The sequence below is a fragment of the Limulus polyphemus genome, unplaced genomic scaffold, assembly GCF_000517525.1.
Source record: "Limulus polyphemus unplaced genomic scaffold, Limulus_polyphemus-2.1.2 Scaffold5792, whole genome shotgun sequence".
Lineage (NCBI taxonomy): Eukaryota > Metazoa > Arthropoda > Merostomata > Xiphosura > Limulidae > Limulus > Limulus polyphemus.
In genome coordinates, this window is record NW_013671402.1 from 30,427 (window position 1) to 39,786 (window position 9,360).

General features: G+C 33.5%; 1 protein-coding gene across 1 annotated transcript in view; it reads right to left on the minus strand.

The window, feature by feature from the left end:
• The window catches only part of LOC106472986, a gene marked incomplete at its 3' end in the record, with an annotated part of 32,705 nt that extends 28,576 nt beyond the window's left edge, over positions 1-4,129 (minus strand). The window contains exon 1 of the mRNA XM_013933660.1: positions 3,855-4,129. The remainder of the gene's footprint in view (positions 1-3,854) is intronic.
• Positions 4,130-9,360: the final 5,231 nt, after the last annotated feature.

Here is a 9,360-nt window from a genome sequence, read left to right on the forward strand (position 1 = left end):
CGGATTCGAACCCGCGACCCTCAGATTGTGAGTCGAGTGCCTTATCCACCTGGCCATGCCGGGCACGGTATGGTTGGAAGCTTAAGAATGTTTGACGTGTGAATCTTCGTAAACTACAGATATTTGTTAATTATATTAATAACAACACCGGGATATAGTCCTGGCTTTACTGTAATACCGTTCTGGGTCGGAGTGTTCTCTTTCGTAACTATAGTCTTCACTGATGAGTGTGTTGCTCCGAATGGCTTTGGGTAGAGTTTCAGAGCTTGTTGCTGCACTAAGAGAAACGCTGTGGAAGTTTCAGCTTCCACAGAAAACACCGATGGCTTCCTTCTTCAAAATATTGTGTTATTTTGCTCAATATTGTTTAATAATCTCGTTATAGAAACATTTTATCTTGGAAAGAGCTGTGAAAGACCACCTTCAGCCACATGTCTTAATGTAGCAATATTGTCTGTCAAATGGTGGGGATTACGTCATGAACCGAATACGTAGGTGTTAAACATGTTCCTCATGATGTTCGCACCTGTGTCGGCATAAAAAAATAGTTATTGTAAGGTGCGGTTAACCCTTCGTATACTGAAATTTTATATATAAGTATATATCAGCCTTTTCCTTTTTGAGGGGAAGAAGGGTCTGCATGACTCAGGCATGTTGGTATATATGCTTAAATGTGTTTACGTCTGTAAACGTAAGTTTATATTTACATGTTTATATATATTCTGATCATATTCAATTCCACGTTCAAATTTAAAACATTAGGTCTACGTATTGAGTTTTGTATTTAAGTCTGTAATATATATGCCTAGGTAGATTCGTACCTTTAGGCTTATATTGAATCTACATAAACATTCAGAGGTGGAGGAAAAAAAAATTGGATTGGTCAGGCAACTTAGAATAGTGTACTCTGAGATTGAATTTTCTGCTAATTTCACTATAATTTATTGAAATTATTAATTGCTAGCACTTCTTTATGATTCATAAAAATAGATGTTCACTGGCACTTTTACTCAACATAGCTATAAACAAACACAATAATGTACACTTGCAGATTACTCGTGTAATATATTGTTATACTGATTCATACACACTGCTATAAGTCTATGTATTACCTAGAGACCATTTTCGAAGTGCAAGTTAAAGTTTAAAAAAACCCTACAGTTACTGTGAGAAAATGTTGTTTCGGCTGCTGTCCGGTCTGCCGGACCTGCTCCGGCGCTGATCATATTTACATTTTCAGGTCCTCATAGAAGTTCAGTACTTGGGTTGATATATTCAGGTCCGTATATATATGGTTTTATTACGATCTATAGTTAGGCCAATATATACATTTGTACATATATTAAGGTCTATAATTAGCTCAGTATACGTCTAGGTATTATATAATAATGTTAAGGTCCACATCAGATATATATATATATAGCAGATCTATATTACTGGCTATGCATTATTTTATTACATCGTATTTCACGATACCCTCAGCTACCTATAAAAGTTAATATGTGTTTTCCATTTTAGTTATAATTTGGAGCATTTCTGAAGCCTTTTAAGTATAATGGAATAGAACCAGTTCTTTTTAGAATTTAGTTCGAACTTTTTTAGTCATGTTTAGAACACATACATGTTGATGTTGACAGAGCAGAATAAACCTTGATAAAGTACAATGCGAATCGGAACATTTACACTATATGCCAGAAAGTAGTAGCAAGTTTCCTCTCCAAGGATCACATACTGTGTTGTATAGAGCACGTACAATGTGACCCATCTCGGAACACGATAAACTTTAGATATATATATATATATAGAGAGAGAGAGAGATTAACATGTATAAAGCAGGGGTAGGGTTGTTTAATTATTAATCACCTATACATGAAATGTGAATCATTGTTGTACACACAGCCACTTACGAGGAATAACGGATATTAAATACTATTGTTAATGTTCCTGTTTACGGAGAAACAACAATTGACACGGTTAATACATACCAATACCCATTCAAAAATTAGAAACCTTTTTTGCAACTGTCAGAATGTGTGTTAAGGACGTTATCGTAAAAATCACAAACTGCAATAAATAGTTGTAACTACAAGGATAATTTGTTAGTAACTGTAATGACATTTAATCTCGTTAATACTGTTCTCGGTTCTAAGGCCTAAAACATTGGTAAATATGTTCATAACGTATGGAGACGAAGGAACAGAAAGCATGATGCTGTCAGCTAGTTTCTGTTAAATAAGCCTTCCTCTCGCTGGTATAAAATATTATAAATGCTAATTGCTAAGTTGTTTGATATTACTTAGTTTTCGAAATTGTAATTGTAGTTGTGAACAATAATGATATAAAGTACAGTATGTATATAATTATAGACGTAACAGTGAGATTTTGTAAAGTTTCTTTGATGGTACAAACAGCTGTCTTGCTAACAATGGAGGCTGTGATAATGTTTCCCAACCAAGTTAAGTTAATGTAAATAATATCACCAGTTATCTTTTGCGTTTGAAACGATGATCGAGTAACGTGTATTTTTTTTACTCAATTCAGAAAACTACATTTTTCTCATGTGATGTTAAAGTTTATTACGTCTTTTTCGGCGATCACCAAAGAATCAACTAAATTCATCAGTGACATACGAATGACTAACAAAACAATCTACATGATGGATACGTTACCTAACACTGTTGGAAGTTAGTGTGTTTAGTTTGGATAAGGTGGTATATGGATTATAAGATTTAGGTTTCAAACATATATATTTAAATAGATATGAAGTGACAAGACCAATAACGTTCGAATATTGCTGGGTTTGAGTTTTCACTTTTGTATGATATACATTTTCTATGTACTTTAGATCAAAAGCAAGATCTGTTAGTAATGAGTAGTACCCATAAAACTAAAAATATTAATTTCAAGTACATTTCTAAACGTGTTAATTACTAGGAGGAAAACATGAAACTTTATTTGAATTTATTCTAGCTTGTCCAAGGATTAATGATTTGTCTTATATAAGAACAAACACATATTTAAATAATATTTAAAGTGCCATGAATCCTAAGTATAAAATGTTAAAAGTTTAATATTACAGTCAGATAATTTTTAAAGAGTTAAATGTCTTGAATTCATCCGTTGTGGTTGGAGATGTAAAACATCTAATTAAGATATATTAACTTTTTATACTAAAGACAAAAAATAAATTTATAGAGTACTTGCCCTAGTGGAGTTTCATACAAACTATCTCTGTTAAAGAACCAACCTAAAACGTTTCTAACGAATCCTTGACTGAACATCAACAAGTTTCTCCAGAAAGGCGTCTAAATATTCAGGTGTATTGATATAATCTGTGAACCTTGGGTTACGACGATTGTTCTTTTTTTACACCAATAATCGAGACAAAAGAAGAGTCAGCACAAATACAGCTTATGATGAGCTGTACTAAGGTATATAGTGATCATAGTTAAACACAAAGTTAGTAAATATAACTTTAAAGACGTGATAATAGAACGACGTGTTTGTCTGTAGTTAAGGGCAAAGCTACGCAATAGACTATCTGTGTTATGCTTACCGCGGGTATCAAAACCCAAATTTCAGCATTATAAACACTCAGACTTATTGCTGAGGCAGAATGACATAAAAAACAGCCACGAAATGCTTTTCACGTATAACACTACGAGTCACGTTAATTATCCGCCTATTTGTGTCCACTTTCATATATACAGTTAATTCTACTAATAATGTTAAAATTACATGTAATATTATAATAAGGTTCACAGGATATTGCAGTCCTCCATGTCCGGTAGCGTAATTCTGTTGCGCCACATTCTAATAGGTTTATAACTGAAACAACAAAAACGAGTACTTACGTGTTGTTAACTGGAAAATACATACGACGAAAAAGCTTGTGTAAGCCAAGTTTATGTGTAGCTCTTCCACACTGTAGAGAATATGGTGAAGTAGTTTTCTCGGTCAGGCAGGCTATATTAAACTAACTTTAGACGTCTAGCACGAGTTTGCAGCATCTTCTTCGAGTCTGAAGAAATTGCTTTATATATAAAGTTGGCCTCTGTATAATAAATACGATACAATCTGCACGCGCTCGCCGGAACGAACGTTTGAACGTGGCGGCCCTGTAGGCTAGGAACACTCGGTAGTCGATACTACATTTAAATGACATAAGAGCACGTGCGTGTTCATCACGTACATACTATTACTGTTGGCCAATGACAAGATAAGCCTGTATTTTGTGTTCATTCGGCTGGATCCATGCACGTAAGAGCCGTAAGATGATTTTACATAGTGTATTCTAGTGTTAACCACGTACTGACCCTTAATCACCCCATGTTCAAGTACAGTTCGTAGAGAAGAGAAGTAATTATTGTAAATCTTACGATAGGTAATTACACTAGATATCTCTATGAGTTGAAATTACTAAATCATTCAATTGTTTTCTCCGCAAAGGAAAACAAAACAATATTATATTACCTTAGTAATATCATATAACACAAAAGCATTTGCCAACGAAAACATAAATCATTGTCAGAAATACAATCACAAATTAAAGGCCACTTGGTTATAAGGTATAAAAAGAAAACACTTAAAGTTTCATTCTTCCAGTCTTGTGTGTACAAAAAGGAGAGAGACCTGGACGGTGATAGTGTTACTTCTGTTATTTTAAATGTAAATTTTACCCTTGAAGAAACCTTCGAGAGCAAATACTACAGTATTTACTTTTAAATCAATACCTCTCCTTATTAACCTCTATTTATTATTCTTATCGTAAGAAGTGTAGCTACGGCTGTGAAATGTACTCGTTTGTTGTATTTTTAAATTATAATTTTGTCTGAATACTATTTGAAAATCGCTAAGGTCCAAACTTAAACCAGTTTTATGTTTAGTTTTTTAGGCTGGTCAATTTTCAATATATATTATCTGTTTGTACTAATGTAGAAGTCCCTGGTGGCTAAGTGGTAAGTCTGTAGGCTTATAACGCTAAAAATTGGGTTCGATACCTGCGGTGGGCAGATCACAGATACTCCATTGTATAGTTTTGTGCTTAATAACAAACAAACTAATATATAAAACTTGTACTTAAACCATAGTAAGCATTTTTTTTTTATTTCATAACAATATTGAAGTTTACTTTTCTAACTAAATACTTATTGTTAAGAAAAAAAGAGAAAAACTCAAACCACAAAGAAAACGGTACATGATAAACAGATGCTTTAATGTTCCCAACGTTTCGGGCCCGAACGCCTTTCCTTTGGTGGTTTTCAACTTTGGTGGAACAAAGGGTTTGATTCAAAGAAAAAAAAAAGAGTTATCAAACTCAGAACTTTCGAAATGAATATACAACAAATCCATAGAAGAAATATGCACGTGAATCAGCAGCAAATCAATATTGTTCTAAAGGTGCAAGTCATGCACTGCATGACCAATCAGAAAACTAAAAATGTGGTGTTAACATTGTACAATGAAATGTGTCTTTTATATTTATTATTATGAATGTTATTATTATTATTTCCCGTTTGATTGTTACGTGTTTCTTTGCACTGTAGCAGCTTTCTCGTCTTATGCAGAGAGAGCTCTGCATGTCTAGTCTTAATCACGTCATGCTATGTGAATTCTGCATACATAACTTTGCACTCCCAGCAGTATTCTGTTTTCTGAAGTGGCGTCCCCTCCACTCGTTAGTAAAACCGCGTGGGGTATGCTGCGTTAAAATAGCATGACAGCCAGTGCATGCGCAGAAGTTCAACGTCAAAAAATTACAGGTTGCATGCTTTGCTTCACTCGATTTGGTAATACATTTATTAATTTTTCATTTTCGTCCACTGAATTTCATCTCAAATAGGGTGAGGAAATCTGTTCTTTGTATGTGTTTATTATTATTATTATGGAGGTATATTACATTAATAAGTTATTCCTGCATGACCTACTTGAAAACCCACCCTACACTATTATACACACATATATATATAGAATATGTGCGTATATGATAATTAAAAACTGAGGTTTTAAATATGTATATAAGTTTCTGAAAAAATGTCAGTAGTAATAGCAGATAAGTAGGGTCCCGTGCATTGTTGCAAGTGGTGTCGAAGAAGTTTCCTGAGTGGTTTGAAACGTTGGTTGTGTACTAAATGGTTGGATGATAGTTATTCATAAAACTGGTAAAATTATGGCGTTTGTCCGATTCTGTCATCAAGACATCGTGGGTATAAAACAGGCATATACCATCGTAAGTTTTAAACATTTGATGGCTCTAGCGCTTGTTGCTGGTTGAATTAGAACCTCAAAGCTTCAAGACCTTCATTATATGATATGGCATTATTGTTATAAGCTATATTTTTAAAGTAGTCATTTAGATGTTGACTAGAGGGTTCGTCATGTTAAGGTCATGTTAGTCCTAGAATATTTGGGAATAGTAATGAACGAGAAACTGTATAGAGCTTGTACAAGGATTTGCTTAAACATACTGTTGAGTCAATTAATTGGCTCAGTAAGCTTGCAGTGAAACAGTGAAGCATCAAGAAGATAAAGAATTGTTTTATAGCTGGTAAAGTGAATCAGTCAGTGTGTTTATGTTTTTTATATCTGTATTAGCTATCGCGCATATTGAGTTATTTTGTACAAGTAAGTTGATTTTTACGTCAGCATAATGCATATAGCAAGACAATAAACGTAGACTTACAATTAGTTATAAGTGTACCAGTCAGTAAAAAAAATTAAGGAGGAAATAAACTAAATTGTTATCGTTTACTTGGACTGGACTTTCAGTTGTTTTCACCGGGTAATTGAAAAGAACCTGCTAACGGAAGAAGAATGTTGTAACAATATATGAAGACTTAATGTCGAAAGTGAATAATAATGAATTAAAAGTAATTAGAGCAATTTCAACGAACACTTAAACTTTGGTGCTATCTTTGATATAGGTCAGAAGAGTATTTACTACAGGTTTCATAATATCGCCTAAAAAAGCTAGAGGTTAAACAGTTACATTTAGAAACTATAGGCGTCCCCGGGTTTTCAGTCTTGTGTATTAATGTCCAAGTATTATTGTGTCTGTCGTTTAAATAGACTGAGAGAACTTAAACTTGAGGAGGGAAGGTATCACTGTTGTCGCCGTCAGATGGATTTTGGTTTGCCTTTAGGTTATTGTTGATGAAATGCACTCGTAAGCGACGTAAACAATTGTACAACTTTTCCTTTAGTGTTGAAGTCATTAGCATAAAGACGTGTGAGAACAAATGTTAGATTTTGGCTTAAAACCGATCTTTCAACGTTTGATAGTGTATGGTCAGAAGGGATTGTGTTTGCCTGATAGAAGGATTTTTAATTTTTTAATTCAAAGTTAGATATGCACATATCCAGAAAGAAGACCTGTTTGGACCTTTGCAGTTCTATGCAAATATGAATTTGCCTAAACTACCTTACAGCACTGACGTTAATTTGTTACTTCATATTTATCTAAATTAATTTTTACCAAAAATAAAAAGGTCGACTTTATATTCTCCCCATTAAAGGACATTTTTTTTTGCTAACCAAGCCTTAAAAGAGTAAAAAGGAAAGCATAAGATTTGTAATATCTGGTATTTGAAGTGTTCACATGCGTTTAAGATTACTGCAAGTACTTGTGTAGAACCCTTATAAGTTAACACAAAATTGAAGAAATGTAGAGAGATTTAAGAGCACTGATGAACTTTTGCAAACCTAATATTCTGAGTAAAACCTTTGCTGAAGTATTTTTGAAAGTTTGCGTCAGGAGCTGTAAGGGTCATATTGGGGACTCCTATTAATCATACAGAAGATAGTTCTCTCTGGTTATTACTGTTCTGGAATTAGATAGTATAAATATATAATTACAGGATAATTGCAAAAAAAAATTCCAAAAGTTAAAAGTAAGTTAAGGCTCGTAACCAGATTATAGCATTTGGTTTTCCATGTTATATGTTTATCTTTGAAACTTGAAAAAAACCAAAAAAAAAACCCAATAACATTTCCCACGGATGTTAAAAATTGTAACGTCATTTTTTTTTTTGGAACCAGCAGACACCAAGCTACGTCATCATTCTAATTTTATTTTGCTAATCATAGGTTAGCAAAATCGAAACGTAGAATTATTTTGGTATGTTGGCCGCTGATCTATCACGATATTTGCTTATCTGCATCGATTTTTCAGATACACATAAGCATTGTCTATCATTTTTCAAGTTCTAATTCATAGCTTTTTTAGTGAAATCTATACTTCAGTTTTCTTTCTGATTAAAATAGATTTCATCCAATGTTCCAATGTTGAAATATTCGTGCCAACTTAAATTATCTTTACAAGGTGCTGTTTCAATACCAAAAGTTGGCAAAACAATAAAAACTAAGAGGCCTAAAATTCAAAACGGATCAATCAGAAGGAATGTGGGGGGAGCACTTTTCGTTTATATGATTTTTAACTCAAATTTTCTACTTATGGTTTTCTAATAATTCGCCATCTTTTGGCGTTTAAACCGTAACTTTTAAAATATTATACTACATGTATAGATAGCGTTTCAAGAATGTTTTATTTCTTATCGTCCAGTACAACTTACAAGTTCTGGTATTGATGAAAGGTCTCTTTGGCTGTGCCTTGTGGGAGACAAAAGGTAGACCTGAAATAGCATTTTTACGTGTCTCTGATTGTCAGGTTTTGTATAGGGACCGGATTCTTTACAGTAGGTGTTTGTGAATTGTTAGCGATAAATTTCAACAATAAACAGACAGCACACAATCCACTTGTTTTAAAATAATATTTTAAAAACAAGTCAAACGTATGTAAAAAAAAATTCTTTGTAGGTTATAGGTTATCACAGTTGTATCCATAGCTCTAAATAATTGTCTCTTTTTCGTCAAAGTCCACACAGGAGGGCTGTCAATTACTTTAAACCACCTTCTGACAAGACAACTTATTTTCTTCTATCTCTGTTATTACAATACGAACTGTGAAACTCACTTTAGAAATGACCTGTTATCGCTAAACTCAACTTTTACTTTCACTGGCTTACTTACTTTTCACTTGCACTCTGTATTTGCACGTATTTATAACACGCGAGAAAACATCTAGACATATTTAGTTCTCTAGTAACGAAAATATTAAATATAACGAGAAAATTTAGAAGCTTCGAGTAAGATGATTTCAACAATATTACAAAAGCCTAATACAACAATTAAACTACATAGTGTTGCGTCATCGAGGTCACGTTACTGGTGTGGCGCCCTCTATTTTCTAGAACTATCTTGTTTTTTCATGAATGCTCTAGTATTTGCTAGATGGGGTAGGCGGGTATATATAAGATGGGGAAAACGTGACGCGGGAAGGTAATGTAATGTGTGTGTAGATAG